The sequence below is a fragment of the Rattus norvegicus genome, chromosome 12 (assembly GCF_021556685.1).
Source record: "Rattus norvegicus strain SHRSP/BbbUtx chromosome 12, alternate assembly SHRSP_T2T, whole genome shotgun sequence".
NCBI lineage: Eukaryota > Metazoa > Chordata > Mammalia > Rodentia > Muridae > Rattus > Rattus norvegicus.
In genome coordinates, this window is record NC_141545.1 from 12,397,625 (window position 1) to 12,418,170 (window position 20,546).

General features: G+C 43.8%; 1 protein-coding gene across 1 annotated transcript in view; it reads left to right on the plus strand.

Moving 5' to 3' along the window:
• The first annotated feature begins 126 nt into the window (after positions 1-126).
• The window catches only part of Hmgb1 (high mobility group box 1), a 129,301-nt gene continuing 108,881 nt past the window's right edge, over positions 127-20,546 (plus strand). Inside the window, exon 1 of the mRNA XM_087577791.1 lies at positions 127-371. The gene's annotated coding sequence lies outside the window, so the exon portion shown is untranslated. The remainder of the gene's footprint in view (positions 372-20,546) is intronic.

Here is a 20,546-nt window from a genome sequence, read left to right on the forward strand (position 1 = left end):
GTGTGAGTGAGGAAGACGGGGGAGGGGACGTTTCTGGAAGCTGCTGGAAAACGCAGGAGTGACGGAGGTGACGCCAGAGGCTAGGGGGCGGGGCGTGATTAAAATTAGTGCGCGGCCTTCAGCGGAGGGATTACGCTGCCGAGGAAGGAGTGGTAGCTGATCCGATCTCTGGCGCGTAGGCCCAATGTTGGGCCTCACTGGCAGGCCATCATGGCGGCCGGCACGATGGGCTCCCATAGTTCGTTCTTTGGGCCCTCGCGCCACCGTACGTGTTCACAAATGGTCACCACACACGGAGCTGCCCCTCCCTTCTTCCCTAAACCCATCCTTGGAGGCCACTTTCCTTTTCTTCCCTCTCTGATCTGCTCACGGTAAGGGGAGTAGCGAAAGACAAGCACTTGACCCGGGGTGGCACGGAGCAGCCGACCTGCGCATCTCAGTAGCCCTGCCTCCTTTAACTTCAGAGAGAGGGGCGATCTCAGTTGCTAACTTTTAAGAACTGCCTTCGTAGAAAGGTCATGTGGTGTCACGGAGGTCGTGACTGATCGCGTTCATAAGGACATCCTATTCTTGGAGTCCTTTGGGTAGACTGTTTCCGTGGCCTGGGACTACAATTTGGAATTTTCTGGACCTTACAGGAATCATGACTGGCATTTTGGATTGCGGTTCTGTGGGGTTTCATTAGTGGTCTTAAACGACTATGTTCTGGCAGGATACTGATAATTTTGGTAGCGTGCTATGGGGGAAACAAGTCTGCTTGTAGGTAGAAATTCAATAAAAGAATTTCAGTTTGTGGTACTTAGGAGTGGAAATCTCTGAGTGGTCCAACTGAGACTTTGTTAGGGTTTTTTTCCTCAAGACGAAAATAGACTGGTTAGGTTTTGCTTTTTTAAATTTGTTTTTGCATTTAAACAAATTTACGTAATGCACTGGTATATTTGTTGTAAGATCAAACTAGATTCCTTTTTGTATGGATTATGAAGTTGTTGGTTTTTTTTTTTTTGAGATTATGAAGTTTTGAGAAAGTGTTTTTTCCTGAAATAGTAGCCAAGATTAATAGGATTGTTTTCTTATTCAACATGCTATTTCCATTTTTAGAATGGAGTACACTTCCCCTCCCAATAAACACTTGCTGATGTCAGCTCATAAATGGAATGACCTAATAATTCAGTTAAAATGTAACCAGACTTTTGAGATGTAAAGCAACATTCACAAACGACTAGAATTAACATAAAAATTGATTATTGCTGTCTTTAATGAAAATTTAATTTTTGACCAGAAAAATTTAATAGTGGCAAACAAAATGAAAGTAGACTATGGGGGTTGGGGGGAGAAAATTCCCTATTTACTTAAGGTTAATAGTTCCCAGCTGAGAAGATACCATGCACTTCTGCGTATTCCTTCCTTCCACTGTATTCAGAGTGCCTGTTTTTATATACACCAGTCCCAAAGAGAGAAGAGTTACCCTCAGTAGATTAAAGTAGGTTTATCTATTCCCACTTAGAAATTCACATTCAATAAAAGGAAGCTTGTATTTAGTTAATAATTAAGCTGCAATCAGAATACAGTGCTCTGCAAATCATTTTGTGAGCTCTTGTTCTTTTCTGTGTTGTATTCCTTAACTGAAAACAAACCTTTAGCACCATTCTGGGATATAAACGCTACCTCTAAGCCAAGTATGGTGGGACACCTCTGTAATCCCAGCACTCAGGAGGACCTTGAGTGGAGGCCAGCTTGGGCTATGTAACAAATGAGTCCGGACAGATTTGAGACTTGTCAATCTTAGACTTTAGTAAAAGAATTATCAGCCTATAGTTATATTTGGCAAGTCCTCTTGTGCAAGGCATTTGTTTAAATAATTAATTTGAGGCACTATTTGTTCAGTGAGTTCAAGTGAGTTAAATGTGGGGAGCATTCTACTCACGTACAATTATTGGGATATGCAAAGCTTCTCCGTAGAGTAGGCCAAAGATTGCATTAGTCGTTCCAAGGTATTTTGTACTCTTAAAACTTTTAAGTAAACTTACACGATATCTCATGATGCATCCACACTTAACCTGTTCCCCAAATGAGCAAATTAAAAAAAGAGTCATGGGGTAGATAGTGGAGTATCTGATCTAATTCTGTCTCTTTTGCTGTGTACTTTATACAAGTTGTTTAATTTTGGTACCCTGGGAACATCTATACAGTGACAAGTTTGGAGAAGATAAATAGCTCCAGGAAAGTCTCGTATACTTTCTGAAGTCAGTCATCACCTGCAGAGACCCTTGAGACCACTAAGGGCATCGTCCATCTCCTCTTTCACTGCTATCTTGTTGGTCCAAACTTACTGCTTAAATTGAGTAGTACATAGCTCAGACTTCACGCAATGAAAGTCTTGATGCTGTATCTGCCTCTCAGTCACACAGTTCCCTGCCTAGGACCAATGAGAGCTGAGGGGCGGTATATGCACATATAAGCAAGTAAAGTACTATTAGGATGTGGTTTGTGTCTCCTCTTTTAGTGAGAGTGTTGCATAATATGCCCCGTTTACCTTACGTGTTCACTTGTCTTAGAGGTGGCTTTCTGTCAGTCCACTTCAGATGTGGGATGCTTAGGTTTCTTTCAGAATCTGTCTTGGTTACTTTCCTTTTTACTGTAACAAAATACCCTGGTAACAGCCCTGTAAGGAAGAAAGGGTTTACTGTGGTTTAATACATCAAGTGGGGAAGTCACTGTGGCAGGAGCTTGAAGTTGCTGGTCACACCGCCTACACAGTCAAGAAGCAAAGAGCTAAGTAGATAAATTAAAATGGAATCAAAATGTAAAGCATTGTACAATAAAGTATATGTTCATCATTTCTCACACATGTGAATCTCTGTCCTAAACAGTAGCACAGCTACTTCTGTGTGCTATGGCTTCTACATCCCCTGTGCTTGTGTCGTGGGAGTTGTGTGGTGGTGTTAATATACTTAACTCTTAACAAAATTGATCCATCACATTCACCTAAGTAGCTTCTTCACTTGAAACTAGAGGAAGAAAGAGGGTGAGCTGTGTTTAGGACCCTGACCCAGACCACTTCCATATCTTTGAACATTACAGTCATGCAGCCCAGCTGGACAGACAGTGAGCATGGGCAGTTGGAGGCGTTAGCAACGGACTGTGGCTTTCAAGATTGTGCTCATCAAATGCTATTTAAACTCAATTTTTCTCTTAACAGTTTTACTCCATGCATGTAGTTGGATTTAGAATGCAACTTCTTCATCTTGCCGCTTTATTACTGATTTATTTTTATTATTTTAATTATGTGTGTTGGTGCAGGGGGGAGGGGCAGAGCTGAGAATGCAGATGCCTGAGGATTGGAGAGGTTTGGATTCCCTGGAGCTGGAGCCATTTCAGGGAGTTACAGGGAGTTGTACAGCAGCTCACAGGGGTGTTAGGAACTGAACTGTTGTCCTCGCCCAGAGCAGTACATGTTCTTAACCACTGAGCCACCTCTCCTGAGTATTCCCCCTTTAAGACAGAAAGCTAAGCCAGAAGGACAGTTTACCTAAGTTTGCACATTAAACTGTCAGACCTGAGACTAAAGACTGTATCATCTAACTACAAATCTGGAGCTTTATTCAGACTGCTACCACCCCCACCGCAGAGCTGAGCATGGAGCCCCCATTGTAGGAGGACTGAAAAGCTTAGACTGGTCCAGCCTGGGCTTCAGAAATGAGCCTGTGTACTTCCAGTGAGAAAACAGCATTCACAGATCCTTACTGAAAGTAATCACGCAGCCTGCTGATTAGCAATCAAGAGTTCTCTACATTAAAAATAAATAAACTCGTATAGAGAAACACTTTCCTAATTGGGACATAGTTGTCACTTCAAGATGAATTTATCAATCAGAAGCACTGGTCTGAGTTTAGGGCTATTTAGAAGTAGATAAATAGCCTTACTTTCCAAGAGTTCATGCTGTCATTTGGTTTAGCCAGGAAATTTAAAACAAGAAGTTGCTAAGAAAAAATATGGAACAGTAAATAAATAAACAAACAAACAAATAAAATTGAAACTTACCATAAAATCAATTTGACTATTTTAACTAGGTTGGTAGTCGACAAATAGCAAGAGCACAGTTTATTCTTATGACTGGATTCTAACTTACTATGGTTTGTGGCCTAGTAATTGTTTAATAAATGAATTAAAACAAAAATGAAATAGAAAAAATTATCTCTTTTTTTTTTATAGAAAGTAATTTTAAATCATTAAATTTAAGTCATTACTGTCTTTACTGTGTGAGTCCCTGAACTGTATCACAAGTCAGAAACTGGACTGTGGGGGCTGGAAAGATGACTTTAAAAAATCTTAAATTTCAAACCTGGTCTGCTTTTCAGTGGTGTCCTCCAATCTCTTTATCATGCTGTGCCACCTCTTTTCCTAAGCAATGTGACTACTACTGCTCCTAGAATAGCAGAGAGGCAGGGATGCATCCGCCCGGGCCACTTACTCCAGACCAAATATTAAACTTTTCTGTGGCTCAATTTCATCTAGAAAATGAAAATATCTGCTAATCCCAGTTCTGACATTTAAGTAGTTTTCTGACCTCAGGAAAATTATTTCACATCTCTGAGCCCAAGTTTCCCATATAAGAAATAAAGTTATCTTAAATAAGGTAATATGCAAAAAAGTGGCTGGCAGTTGGGAAGCCCTCAGGACACATAGCAGTCTTTCCTCTTCCCTCACACTCCACAGGCCCTTTAAGGATTGTTCTACTTCTATCATTGAACCTTCCTCGGCGAGGTCTGCAGTCTCCTGCCCACGGTTCACTTGCCCAGGTACACTGAATGGGTCCTTAGAGTATTGTGGGTCAGCTTTCTATTGGGGACTTGTTAAAATCGTAATTTCATAGTCTTCTCCCGACCCCAGGGTTTGAATGGGTTCTGAGCATCTGTGTGTGTTTTCCCCTTCATGTTTCCTAACGCTTGCTAAAGGTCCTGATTATTAACCTGTCTGTTAATAAACATGTGTTCTTACTGTTTGTCGTGTGACTCTCATGTATGTCCCTTCAAATGGTTGAGTTTTGCCCCAGAGATACTATAAATTCCATGCGGCAAGAACATGGCTTATCCCCACAGTTGCAGGATGGCCAGAGAGCAGCTCTCAACAAATACTCATTGAAGAAGCTGCTGCTTAAGACTACTTCTCTTGGGGTTGGGGATTTAGCTCAGTGGTAGAACGCTCGCCTAGCAAGCGCAAGGCCCTTGGTTTGGTCCCCAGCTCTGAAAAAGAAAAAAAAAGAAAAAAAAAAAAAGACTACTTTTCTTTTTCTTCCCCTGCATACATTTGGATCCAATTACATTAGTTAAGATAAAATGTAAGTTGACACACACACACACACCCCCTCCCGAAAACTTTTTTTTTTTTTTTTTGAAAATGTGGCTGAGGTTTGCGAGAGCAATGAGTTGATTGACACCACACTTCAGAAACAGGCAGATTTCAGTCATTCTCAAGGGGACTCCAAGAACCTGGCTTATTCCTACAGTTCCAGGATGCTAGAGAGCAGCCCTCAATATGACTCCCTTCAGTCTTCCAGATCTAAGAAAACAGAATAAAGAGCTGAGCCACTGAATTCTTCTACCAAACTTGCCTAAGACAGTTCACCCTTGTCCTCTAGGGAAGTTCAGGTGAAAAAAGTTCATGTCAGCATGGATGTTACCATGTGCAGTATGAAAGGCTTTTTCCTGCCCTCAGACCTTTGCATACACAGTACAGCAGCACATTCTAATGCATGTATAGTTCAGATCAAGGTAACCTGTGACTGTTACCTCATACATGTTTCCTACCATCCCGTCTGCTGGCTGTTAGGAAGTTTTTATTTGTGGTCAGTCAGTTATCCTAGGCTATATAGCATGAGAAATCATCCCTCTCTCTTCACTACTCCTGGTAATGGGTTTTACATCAAGGATATTATAATTTTTAAAACACCTACATTAAGAGTTAGATAGCTGGGGCTGAAGAAATGGCTCAATAGTCAAGAGCATTGGCCAGTCTTGCAGAAGGCCGCCTTAGTTTCTCACAACCCTCTGCAGCTCCAGTTCCAGCAGACCTGACGCCCGTTTCCAGGCCTCTGCAGACACAGCATGCCAATGATGCACAGACACACATGCAGACAAAACACCCAGAGCCATAAAATAAAAAGATATCTTACTGGTTTTCAAAAAGTTATACAACTTGAGTTAAGTGAAGCATATCCCAGTATATCCACGCCAGGTAACAGTTGACTTCCAAGTAGCCTAAAACAAAAAGCCACTGATTACTTTACACAGTGTCTGATAGGCATCTGGAAATGCATAGTCCTGGTTCAATCTTGTGTTGATCTAGACATCAGAAGGCTACCTTTGTGTCCTTCCAACAAGGCACCTGAAGTCCCTCTAGAGAGCAAATGATCTGAGAGACAGGCAGAAGCCATAGCTCCTTTTGAAACCTTGCCTCAGAAGTAGTACATCATCCCTTGCTGTATTCTGTCAATTACACCACCCTCCCCTGCTAGAGTGTGGGAGGGACCTCTTAAGGTACGAATACCAGGAGGCAGCATTCAGTGTGGGCTGGCAGCCACGATTATACTGCATGTTTTATACTTGAAAGAGCAAGTAATTCAATATCTCATTAGAAGCTTATTAAAATATTAATGGAAGTTTCCTGAAATAATTGTATTTTGTATATATCACATATGGTAATGTAGTTGAGAAGTAAGTTGACAGTGTCTGACTACAGGACATCTTGTCTAGCTGAGTGTCTAAATCTGTAGCATACGTTCGACCAGTATCTTACTCAGTTTGCATGGTCTTCTTGACAGGTGTGGAAGTTCAGGTGATCTATGTTATAAAGTGAGGATAGCTACAGTATTTTTAGTGCAAATTAATAATTGTGGTCTCCCAAAAGTTTCCCCATAGAGTTTGAGTCCTGGGCTCCAATTTATTCAGGTTAAGGACCTTTTGTTTTGTTGGTTGTTTTTTTATGTGTTTTTCCATAGTGATCAGAATGAGGTGTATGAGTATAGCTGGCTGGTAGAGGTCCTTATACCTTATTCAGATTGTCCTTAGGCCAAAAGAAGTTGAAAGTGATCTCTCATCAGGGTCTGTGGTTTGATTAAAATTAAAAGACCATTAAAGAAGTCCAAGTTAGGGATTGGGGATTTAGCTCAGTGGTAGAGCGCTTGCCTAGGAAGCGCAAGGCCCTGGGTTCAGTCCCCAGCTCCGAAAAAAAGAACCAAAAAAAAAAAAAAAAAACAGAAGTCCAAGTTAGTGAAATAAAATAGGTAAGAACATAACTCACTTTGATATAGCACGTTAAATAATTTTAAGTTTTGTAATATAGCAAAAAAAAAAAACCATATAATGTGAGAACAATCTTTCTTTTTTTCTTTTCTTTTTTTTTTTTTCCCCCGGGAGCTGAGGACCTAACCCAGGGCCTTGCCCTTGCTAGGCAAGCGCTCTACCACTGAGCTAAATCCCCAACCCATGTGAGAACAATCTTGAAGCCTTCATTTATCCTCCATTTTTGTAGCCTAAGAACAACTAACAGTGACAAAATGTTCCTGTGACCATAAATAAGCATTGCTGATCCTACTGGCATTGCTTCTAGAGGCCGAGTGCAGGCCTGTGCTCCAGCACTCTGTAGACAGAGGTAAGAGGATCCCTAGAGCAAGGCAAGGGCAAGACTGTGAACGAGCAGTAATAGAAACTCACTTACTGTAGTGAGTGTTTGCATCTGCATGCAGTCTGCTCACTGCACAGTAGAATGCAGAGTAGACGGCTGACTTAGCCCACTTAGATATGCTAATTTCCAGTCACACAGGCACTTCTGACAGCCCGGCTTCACCTGCACGTATTAGGAAGGCCTAGTTTGCTAATCAAGAAAGAACTTTTAGGAAATTCATTTTACTTTCTAAGTGTGATTTGTTGTGGTTAATCAATAAAATGTTGCTTGGTTCCATGCTGATTGGATTTAAGATGACATCTCTATGGTTAATGAGAGGTGGTAGCACGTACAAGGTGAATACAGAGCCTATGAGCCCTAGGGTTTCCTCACTGGAGTCTTCTGAGCTACTAGATAGTGGTTACATTTAAGAAACAAAATGAAACAAAACAAGCAGAATAAGTTAAGGTTTCTCTGAAAGCAAAAGGGTGAAGTGATACAGAAAAGTTGGGAAATTGCAACTTTAGAATATTGTAACAAAAGCAGCAAATCTATTCACTACCTTCAAAAACTGTCCAGAGTAGAGGAAGTTCAGTTGTTTGTGTAACAATGAATTGGTCTGATTCCATTCTATAGGAAAAATCTTTTCAACATTTTAAGAGACCAAAGGAAAAGACCTGACAGGTAAATGCACTGTAGGGACTTTGATTACACCCTGGTTTGCAAACCATATTAGGAAGCAGGGAGGCGGTGGCACACACCTTTAATCCCAGCACTTGGGAGGCAGAGGCAGATGGATCTCTGTGAGTTTGAGGCCAACCTGGTCTACAGAACTCCATAGAGAAACCCTGTCTCAGAGCCAGAAAGAAAAAAAAGGCAAAGTAAAACATGGTAGGAAAACTTGAGTATGCCTCAGTTACAACACAGAATACACTTTAATTTTTATAGATGTATTAATGGCGGTTATGGTTTTGTAATAGTGGACTAGATTTAGGCTATCCAAAGTGTGCTTCCAGGAAAAGTTACCTTCAAACAGTGTACACATGCACCTAAGTATGCATGGAACAATAAACATGACATTCAGCTAAGCACTGGACTTCTGTAAGGGTGGTTATGTCATCCTTCAGCTTTTCTGTAAAATTGAATATATTAAAATTTGGGGAGAAAAAAAAAGCTTGTTTTGTAGCTATAAAGAAAAGGCTTTAAGATAATATAGCAAGCGTTGTTTAGAGTCCCTGAGGCCCCTTCTGCTGTCAGGTGATTTGGACCCAGTTCAATCCGGACAGCCATTTTCTTTATCAACATTGGCTTCCCCGTTGCTAGGGCAAGTAGTGATTTTCCAGTCCTCAGTTTGCTTGACCTCTGAGCGGCATTAGCATGGTTTACCATTCTCCAGTGAGCGCCCTTCTTCTCAGCTTCTCCTTTTGTCCTCCTGATCTCCTCCTTAAACATTAGGATGCCTCAGGCTACAGCAAGAAGTACTGATAGTTTCTAGTGACTGCAGTGATCCTAGCCCAGCCTGGGACTGTGTCAAAGGCTTAGCACCCATCTCCTGCATTCTGTAGGAGTCCGCAGAGGGAAGGATTACCTGCACACAATCAGTCTGAGAGTGCAGAAGGCGAGGAGGGGTATTAACCAAGCAAAGAGAAGACGGGCAATAGATTTGCTTTGGAACTGACTCTCCAGTCCTTCTGGGGGGAAGTCTCCTGCCAAGTAGCCCTGAGAGGTTGGGCATATGGACAGTAAATGCAGATGTGAGAATACTCGTTAAATACGCAGAAACAGGAGAACACTTTGTGTGTCAGAACTTAAAGGAACCCCTGGGACTCCATATGCTACACAGGTCCAAGAGAGAAGAGTATACGGAAATTAAAAACATGGGAGCCTGCTGGTTGTTTCTCTAAGGCAAGAAATCCTAAGAGGGCTGAGGAGGGGGCTCGGCAGTTGGCACACTGCAGGCTCTTGCAGAGGGCTTGGGTCCCTTTCCCAGGACCTACATGGTGGCTCACAACCACCTATAACTCCAGTTCCAGGAGATCCAATGCCCTCTTCTGGCCTCTGTGGGTTAGGCACACATTTGATATATATACATACATGTAGACAGAACAGTCATACACATAAAATAATATTTGGGAGAGAGAGAGAGAGAGAGAGAGAGAGAGAGAGAGAGAGAACACATGAAGTCACTTGGTCACCTGTGCTAAAGTACTAAAGACTCCCTTATGCTAGTCTGTTTTATGCTAAGTAACTATTCTCCCTTAGGGGTTATTAAATTGTTGGTTATACCAAACAAATGAGGCTGCCAGCTACGCGTACTCAGTTATGTCCTAAAGCTGTTTCAGTTTCTATGCTGTAGGAAAAAATAGTTTTCATAATTGGAGGTCCTTGGAGAAAAAACTTACTAAGGACCAGGAAGTGTTTTCCCTCATTCTTTGCTCTTAATTTGGGGTTGTGTATGAATGGGCTTGTAGCTAACTGTGGTAGCCATCTGTAGTGCAACAAACCTCCCCAAACTTCTGTGTCTAAAAACATGCTTTGTCATGGCCCTGTGGGAGACTGGCAAGTTGTTCGTGAAACCCATCTCAGTGGGCTCTCTGCCTGAGCCAGAGTGAACCGGATGAGGCTGTGTGAACCTACAGGGTGTCAGTCAGCAGGTTTCTCCCACGCTGCCTCTCCCCAGCACCCATGGTTCATGCTCTCCTGGATTGGGTTGGGTTTTATTTTGGGTTGTTTGTGGTGCTTGGAATTGAACCTAAGGCCTCATGCTCTAGGTAAACATTCCATTTCTGAGCCAGATTTGCAGCCCCTCCCAGGGCTTTCAAACATGGCAGCAGGAATGAATGTTCTAAGCGGGCAAAGGTAAAGGCTCCAAGGCCTCAGAGCCTTGTCCGTCCGTAACATCAGTTCTGCTGTATTCCACTGCACTATGGTGATTCCAGGTTTACTCCTTACACCTCACAACAATGCTGTACAAAGGAGGTCCTTTAGGCCTGCAGCCCTGCCTCAGAACTTTCAGTCTCTGGCTGTGGCCTTTCTCTATACTTACCCTGCTAGTAGATGACTTAAACGTCTGGGTGTTAATCACCTGAGACGGGAAGAGGCCTGTGTCTATCAGAGAGGTTCTAGGAGCAGCATGGAGTGCAGGGGCTCATTTGCTGTGCCTCTGGAGGAAGAGTGTAAAGGAAGCCTGGGAAAGTTGCTAACTTGCAGACTGGAGGTAACTGCTGGCCTTTAGGAGCTTGCCAGGCGAGGTCCTTGGATTGGAATGCTGAGGAAAGAGCCTGAAGGCTGATTAAACTCTAAGCATGAGTCCAAGAGTTGGATGTGGAGGAATGTCTGTGTTCACGTGTCCCCAGGGCTACAAATGGCTTTTGTGGGGTTTTTTTGTTTGTTTGTTTGTTTGTTTCCTTTTCTTTTTTTCAGAGCTGGGGACTGAACCCAGGGCCTTGCGCTTGCTAGGCAAGCGCTGACTTTTGTGTTTTTAAGGAATTATGTAAGCGTCTGTGAAAAGACTTCCTATAGGTCAAGCAGCCTAAGACATGTTCTGGTGTGTGCTTGGCTGCACACACACAGAGGCCATAGGACAACTTTGTGTTTAAGGCACCATCTGCAGAGGAACCAGGAGACTCAGAAGTTTTAGTGACTTTCATTAAAAATAAATTTGAATATTTGAAGTATGTAAATGAAACAAAAATTATTATGAATCTTAACAGATGTATTGGACAAGTTTTATTTGCTTATTTTTTGTTTTACTTAGAAATTTCCTGGGCTGGAGAGATGGCTCAGTGGTTAAGAGCACCGACTGCTCTTCCAGAGGTCCTGAGTTCAATTCCCAGCAACCACATGGTGGCTCACAACCATCCGTAATGGGATCTGATGTCCCCTTCTGGTGTGTCTGAAGACAGCTACAGTGTACTCATATACAAAATAAATAAATAAATCTTTAAAAAAAAAAAAGAAATTTCCTAAAAATCATATTGAGGGGCTGCTGGAGAGATGGTTCAGTGGTTAAGAGCACTGGCTGCTTTTCCAGAGGAACTGAGTTCAATTCCCAGGTCCTACATGGGAGCTCACACCTGTCTATAACTCCAATTCCAGGACATCTGACACCTTCACATGGACACACATGGAGGCAAAATGAAATGGACATAAAATACAAATAAATTTCAAAAACTGAGGAAAAACATGCAAACCACACCATGCACCGTCTACCCAGATCCCCACATCATTCAGGTTTTGTGCTGGTCGCCTTATGCAGCAAGTAGGCTCGTTCCTTCAGTGCATGCATATATACCTGTAATATATGGCCATATGTAAGACCTTCAGTCATCTGGGCATAAGTCAATATATTATACCCTCATACCCCTAACTTCTCGGGTGCGCCATGGTTGACAACCTCGGTGTTCAGTACTGAACCTTCACTTTTTCTTATCTGACTTGGCCTGCAAACCCGATAATCTTCCTTCTTCTAGCATAGGCTCCTGTATGGGCTCATTTCCCTAAGATGCTCTAGACTATGTCCACAGCCTCTCTCTGGCTTCCACGGTCCTGCTATTCTTAGAAGAACAAGGGCATACTTCTTCTCCCTTTTAAATATAATTTGGGTTTGTTTCCTTGCAACTAGGTTAGAATTATATGGTCTAAAAACTTCCTCTAAATGTTCTAAAAATGTGAAAATAGTATCCTATCTATAAAACCAATTTAAATAAAATTCAGGTCAAGCAAAGTTGAGAAAATTAGTACAAGTTGAAATGAGAAATAAAAATGTGCTGTAGATCAACTTCTAAGAAAATATTTAGAATGCAGTGATTTTTCACTCTTTCTAATTACTATAGATGTTTGATTCAGCACCAGAACTTAAAAAAAAAATCACAAAAATTCTTGGCATTCTGGTTCTATTTAGCTCCATCATGAACCCTTCTTCCCAGAAAGCCGTTAGTACCTTCCTAAGAAAACAGTAGCGGTTTTCTCCCAACTTTTGCTGAACATAGCCAACAAACAAACATCCGTATTATCAGCCAGACACTGGGGTGGGCACTGGGACCACAGAGGAAAATACAACAGACTCTGTAGTCCACAGTATACAGTAAGTGGCAGTCAGAGTGGCGGACGTGCCCGGGAACACAGGTTTCCCCTGGGGATGCTCTGTAGCTCTGCTGTTGGGGAAATGGCCTAAATGCCTTTCCAGCCAAAGAAGGCTGTCCCCGTGGTTGCTATGAGAGGAACATCCATCTGTAAGAAAAATGTAGACTTGGCATTTTTCCTGGTCTGGTGCATTCAAAACGACTAACCCACACCGAGTACTCTGTGGGGTGGCAGTCTCTCCCCGAGATGCTGCATGCGATGGATTCCTCCGTGTTCGTGAAGGTTTGAGCTTTTACTCTTATCTTACACAATGTGATCTGCAGGGATTTACTCTTTAAAGAGAAATAGCGCCGGTGAATTTGAGATTGTCCACTTATTCGTCTTCCCCAACAGTATCCTGGATTAGTGTGTAAATATTATTTGAAGATAGGAAACAGTTTTGAATTGCATTTTTTATTATTTTGTGTGTGGACATCCTGCAGGAGTTGGCAATCAAACTCAAGTTGTCAGGCTCGGTGGCAGACACTGAGCTATCTCTCTGGTCTAGGAAAAAAGGTAAATCTGAGTACTAGGCAACTTTGAAAAAAGAAAGAGACCCAATTTGAAGATTCACTTATTCTGTGTGAATGAGTTTTTGCCTGCAAATGTGTACATATGCAGTATGATGGTCCCGAGTCACCATGGTGATGCCAGCAACTAAGTCCTGGGCCTCTGCAAGAGCAGCAGAAGCTCTTAAGCTCTGGCCACCTCTCCAACCATCCGGCAACCTCCGATGACGCAGGCTTTGTTCTAGACTCTTCCATGTGGTGGGATCTTACAGAGTTCATCTCATCCACAGACTAAGGCCTCCTCCACTCCTTCATGAGTCAGGAAAATATCATGGCTTCTGAAAATACTACAACTTAGGCTGGGGTTAAGATGCTAATAGCATGCCAAGAAGAATACAACTGAAGTCGATTTGCTCCTGAAAACAGCATCGCCAAATGAGTGTACAGTGCCTATCTAGTTAGCCTTCAAAGAAAACTGTATTGGCCAGAAAGATTGATCTGTTTCATGGCATTCTCAGTATAAGAATAAAGGAAGTGTAATAGTTACCTGTGTAACTTACACTGTGTATTTTAGTTTTTGAAGATGGGCTCTTACAGTGAATCCCTGCCTGGCCTGGAACCGTGCTCTGTAGACCAGGCTGAGCTCAACCTCATGGAGCTCCCCCTGCCTCTGCCGCACTAAGTGCTGGGGTTAAAAGATGTTTACTCTGCTCCTAACACGGTAACTAAATCTAAACACATCACCTGAACAAATCAGCTTTGAGCTTTAAAAATAGTGTTAGAGATTGATCGCAAGCTTTCCACGCGCTAGGCAGGCCCGCGCGCAGCTGTGGCTTTATGTTCTCAGAACTAGGAGTTTAAAAGGCTCCGAGGTGCCTGAAAGGAATTTAAAAGGAACCATGAATTTAATCAAAGATAGGAAATGTCTGTATTGTTAAGTCACTAGATATAAATCCGTTTTATTGTTGGCAACCAAAGAGTTTCTTTTCTTTTTTTATTAAATTATTTTATTTACCTTCCAAACATTGTCCCCTTCCCGGCGCCCCCTCCCAGAGTTCTTCCCCCTCAACCCCCTTTGCCTCTGAGAGAGTGCTCACCCCACCCCGAAATATTTCTTTAAAAAAAACCCCAAAAGTATGTATTTTAGCTGGGGAGGGGTAGCACATACCTTAGCCCCTACACTCAGGAGGCAGAAGCAGCTGGGTCTCTGTGACTTTCAGGCCAGCCTGGTCTACAGATTGAGTTCCAGGGTAGCCATTGCTTCTCAGAGAAACCCTGTGTCAGAAAAACAAACAAACAAAAACACCAGCAGATTTGGAGCCCTGTGAGGCCTCTTCTGCTTCTGATGCTACCAAACCCTGTGGTAGAAAGGACAAACCAGTCTCTTGTGCGGGCCACCCCCCTGATGCGGGCCCAGTACCGTCAACGGTGAGGAATTCAACCCAGGAACTTGGGGAACACAAACCCCCTAACCATTGCAGTCTTGAGCTTCACCCTCTAATCCGGAATTGTTCATAATTCACTCTCTCACATTTAGTTTCCTCTGCTTAAGTTTAACCCTGTGAGATTGCTCAGCAGGGGAAGGTGCTCCCCACAGAGCCTAAAGACCTGAGCTCAGTCTCTGGTGCCCTCAGGGTGGAGAAGAGAACTGGTTTCCAAAAGTTCTCTGACCTCCACCTGTGTGCCAATGGCAGTGCACACCTGTAATCCCAGCACTCAGAAGGCTGAGGCAGCCGGGCCATGAGTTCTAGGCCAGCTTGGCCCTCACAGGAAGGCCCTGTTCCTGTGTAGGGCTAGGATAGAGCTCGGGGCTGGATGCGTGCACAGCGCCGTCTCCATTCCTGTGCTACTCCAGGGCCTGGTGTTACTTTGACCCTCATTTCTCAGCTGTACTAGCCGCATTTCAAGTAGTCAGAAGCCAGATGTGACCAGCAGTGAGAGGCGGTGTAGATCGGCAGTGTATGTGTGTCATCACAGGGCAGTGGTTCTCAACCTTCCTAATGCTGCCACCCTCATGTTTAATACAGTTCCTCATGTTGTGGGGACCCCAACCATAAAATTACTTACATCCCTACTTCATAACTAATTTTGCTACTTATAAGTTATAATGCAAATGTCTGCATTCTCTGATGGCCTTAGGCAGCCCCTGCGACCCACAGGTTGAGAACTGCTATGATAGAAAGTCTACATGTTGACTTAGAGCCTTTGTCCTGTTACCTCTCTGTGCCTACCATAACTTTCTGTTCTTTCTTACCTGTTTAAGACCAACTTATTATTACAGATTTGTATATCAGGTGTTAATTAAGCTAAGCAGTGGTTCTAGACAGCCCTGTTCATGCCCACTTTCTGGATCCAGTGCCTGGACTTGTACTTTCATTATTGATCCTATGTGAAGATTCAGGTCGACATCTGTCTAACTTTGAGACAGGACACTTTCTGCTACCTTCTGCCATCCACTTTCCTCTAGATATAAAAGAAATAGGACAAACTGAAGATTCAAAAATACAGACCCAGCATGGTGACATACATTTTTAGTACCAGCACTTAAGAAGCAGAGGCAGGTGGATCTCTGGGAGTTCCTAGCCAGCCTGGTCTACATAGCAAGTTTTAGGCCGGTCTGTGGTATAGAGAGAGACCCTGTCAGACCCTGACACAGTCAAACAAAAAGGATCCAAGAATAGTTTAAGTTCTGGTCTTTCCTCTTACTGTGTTTGTCACTCCAGACAGCCTTAGTGCTGGTAAGCCTTAGTTTCCTGATGTGTCACTGGTCAGATTCCTGTAATTATCAGCGAACAATAATTTTTCAAAGCTATGAGTTGGGAGCTGGGGAGAAGACTCGGTGGCTAAAGTGCTTGCTGTGTGAGAATGAGGATCTGAGTCCATGTCCCTGGCACCCACGAAAAGCTGGATATGGCTGCATGACCCTGTAGTCACAACACTGGGAGCAAAGACAGAAAGATCCTAAGAACTCAGTGGCTAGCCAGAAAACGGTGTTGAGAACAGTAGAGGAAGACATCTAACTCGACCTCTGACCTCTGTACACAAGTGACAGACACGAAGGACAAAACAGGCAGCAAACGGGGGGAAATGCATAAGGATAAGACCATTTTTTTTCCTCCTGATTTATTGAACTAATACGTCCATATTGAACTAATATGCGTCAGTGGGATGGCTCAATAGATAAAAGCACTTGGCACACAAGCCTGTTGACCAGAGTTCAGTTCCTAGAACCCACAGTGGACAGGCAACACTAACCCCTGAAAGCACCCTGTGACCTGCACACGTATGCTGCGGTACCCACATTCACACACACACACACACACACACACACACACACACACACACACACACACAATAGATTAGTTCTCAGTTTCTTTGGTGTTTTTGAGACAGGTGCTGCCTTATAGCTCTGGGTGGCCTTAAACCCTTGCTCCTCCGACTCAGCCTCTCCAGTTCTGGGATTGTAGATGTGAACTCAAATGATACCTCAAAGTCAGCACCTTCCTTTGCTCCCAGTATGGAGTGACTTTTGTTTGTTGAGACAGCTCTTGCTGTGTGGCCTGAGATGGACTCCGATCCTCCTGCCCCAGCCACCTGAAGCCTGGGATTACAGGCGTGGGCTGATAGCTCTCCCTTCTCAGTTCTTTTTTTTTTTTTTTTTTTTTGGTTCTTTTTTTTCGGAGCTGGGGACCGAACCCAGGGCCTTGCGCTTCCTAGGCAAGCGCTCTACCACTGAGCTAAATCCCCAACCCCTCCCTTCTCAGTTCTTTGAGTTTCATTGAAACTCTTGGAATTTAGAGGCCAGAGAGCATCCTGTTTGCAATGGGAAAGGATATCAGGATGTATTCATAGCACACTCGGACTTCATAGCTGCATGGTCATCCTCACAGCCGCACACTGTGGTCATTTGTCTAGATGCCCACTGCCCCATCCCCTGCTCCCCAAGGTGTTTCTTCCTCAACAGCTGGAGCCATGCTCAAAGTCTTTGTCACTCAGTGCCTAGTTCTTACATCAGTGCTCCCCTTCGCTCTGCAGGCCATGGTGTTGTCTGACAGACAGGGTCTCACAATGTAGCTGTGGCTGGCCAGGAACTCGATGTGCAGAACAGGCTGGACACAAAGACCAGCTGGCCTCTGCCTCTTGAGTTATGGGACTAAAGGCTTTGTAGCACACCTCACTGCGTCCCGGCTCTAACCTGTTTGTTTTGTTAGCCATGTGCCTTCCATCTTTTTTGTGCTGTTTACTGCCATGCTCTTTCAGTCAGTCCTGCCTCCTGGGTCTTAGTCCTTACGCTGCATCCCTTTCCTGTATTTCGAGACAGGGCCTTGCTATGTAGCCCAGGTTGACCTCACATTCTCCTGCCACAGCTCCCATTACTGGGATTGCAGGCTTACACCACCAGGCCTGTCTTCCTTTCTTCTCTGAGGGATGTTTTGCCTTCCAGACCCTCAGAGCCTGAGCCTGGTGTGGAGCCATCGCTCAGTGGTAGAGCACTCCCCGGCAAGCGCAAGGCCACAGGATTGGTCCCCAGCGCTGCAGTAGTGCGGACAGTAACAGTGACGATGGTGATAAATAAATTATATGATTTTATTAGCTCTTGCTTCTCCATTCCTCATAATTTATGAATTATACAGCCTTCGCTTGAATACGCGTCTGAAGTTATGCTTTGTGTTGTTGTGGGTTTTTTTTTTTTTTTCTTTTCTTTTTTTTTGGAGCTGGGGACCGAACCCAGGGCCTTGTTGCTCTACCACTGAGCTAAATCCCCAACCCCTGTTGTGTGTTTTAAATAAGTCTCTTACTGTCCATTTTGTAATTAGTGTTGTTACCTTGTAATAATAGACATCATACAAAGTTTCCTCTTTTTTGTGCCAGTGCTGAGAACATGAGAAACATTTAATGAGTATTTGTTTGTTAAATAATATTTATAACGGCTAGAATGGCAGACACACATGGTAGCACATGATGGTGATTTTCGGGGGCCTTTTGTTTGCTCAGAGCTGGTAATCTCTGCCGGTTGGTTTGCTTTGCCTGGTCTGGGACTAACCTCACATTTTCTCACTCTTGCTTTCCGAGAGATTAGTCATCCTTCCTGTCCTACTGGGCTCTCGATAGCGCTCATCAGTTTTTTCCTCAGAAATGTCTTTCTGTTAGTATTTCTCTACACTCTTCAAGATAAAAGGAAGTCCTTTCATTCTTTGGCAGAGTGATGTAAGAGCTGATACTTTAATAGCTCTATATGATAAATAGAGGTTTGGGGTTTTTGTCTTGGAGTGTTTTTCCCCGGTCTGTTTAGAGCCTACTAGTATCAACATTATAATTAACTCTATTAGAAGATGGCAAACGGGGCTGGGGATTTAGCTCAGTGGCAGAGCGCTTGCCTAGCAAGCACAAGGCCCTGGGTTCGGTCCCCAGCTCCGAAAAAAAAAAAAAAAAAAAAAGAAGATGGCAAAGATTTACCTACATCCCAAAGAACGTTCTGGGAGCTATAAGTCCACTGATTTAATAAATGACTAAGAACAGTGTGAATTTATTTAAGGATTCCAACAGTCTGATATAATAAGAAATTAGAAGGCTGGGCCAGCAAGAGGACTGAGAGGGTGTCTTAGGGTTTCCATTGCTGTGAGCAGACACCATGACCAAGGCAACTCTTACAAAGGGCAACATTTAATTGGGGCTGGCTTACAGGTTCAGAGGTTCGGTCCATTATCATCAAGGTGGGAGCATGGCAGTGTCCAGGCAGACTTGGGGCTGGAGGAGCTGAGAGTTCTACCTCTTGTTCTAAAGGCACTTAGGAGAAGACTGGCTTCCAGGCAGCCAGGATGAGGGTCTTAAAGTCCATGCCCACAGTGACACACCTACTCCAACAAGGCCACACCTACTCCAACAGGGCCACACCTACTCCAACAAGGCCACACCTCCTAAAAAATGCCACTCCCTGGGCCGAGCAATTTTCAACCATCCCAGAGGGGTAAAAGAGCCTGCTGCTCAAGAGTGGCAACTTGAGTTCAATCTTAGAACTCACATAAAAGAGGAGAGAACTGACCCCACAGAACTCTACCCTGATCTCTACATATAAGCCAGGGAATGTGCATGCCCTAACACACACATCACCCACATGCATCCAATAATAATTAGTTAATTAAACAATTCAATCTAGAAAGCTGGATGGTTCTAATTCACAACTTTGGCTTGGGTGATGAGCTCATAGCTGTCTGAACCACTGCAGTGTGTACAAGGTAAACAGTGTTACCATGCGGCTGGGATGGTCTTCTGGCCTTACTTTATCCCTATCTTAGCAATGAGGAAATGGAGATTCAGAAAATTTAACCTTCTCTAAAACCTGTTAAGCTATAAATAAAAGAACAGGTTTTGCTGGGCAGTGGTGGCACACACCGTTAGTACCAGCACTTGGAAGGCAGAGGCAGGCCGATCTCTGAGTTCAAGGCTAGCCCCTCTACAGAGTGAGTTCCAGATGGCCAAGGCTACACAGAGAAACCCTGTCTCAAAACAACCACCACCACCACCACCACCACCACCACCACCACCACCACCACCAAAGGGAGGGTTTCTCAGTTTGAACTCTTGACCCTAAATCTAAGAATTTTTAATTAAAAACTAGTTATTTTGTATTGAGGCTAAAATAATGGCCGTGGTGTCCTAGAGGTGTGTGTTGCATAACAGGAGCATAAATAAAGGGTACTCTCCCCATTCCACCTCAGTATAAATGAAAAGAAGGAAGGAACTGGCTGTGGTGGCCCATGCGTGTAATCTACCACTTGCTGGGCTGAATCGTGGGTTCAAGGCCAGCCTGGGAAAGTTGGAGCAAACTTGGGCAATGGAGCATGATATCCTAGTTAGAAACAACAAACGCAAAACAAGGAAAGAGGGAAGATGGGGCAGTGCCAGACAGAGGGGATGGGTTGAAGTCTAAGGTGGTGCGGAGTGTGTACTAGAAATAGAGGCTTGGTTTCAACCACATTTCTGGAGCATATCTCCCTGGTCATTGTGAACCACGAGTGGGCTGGAGATGTAACTCACTGGGAGAGCACAGGTGGGCTCACATCCTGAGACCACAGGTTCAGCTTCCCGCACTCAAAATAAAAGGTAACCAGGGCTGGGGCCAGATACCGTGACATGGCACCATTTAAAACCTAAGTGCTAGTAACTCTCCTCTCACTGGAGCCACTTGATCTTGTCTGCCTGCCTGCCTGCCTGCCTGCCTGCCTGCCTGCCTGCCTGCCTGCCTGCCTG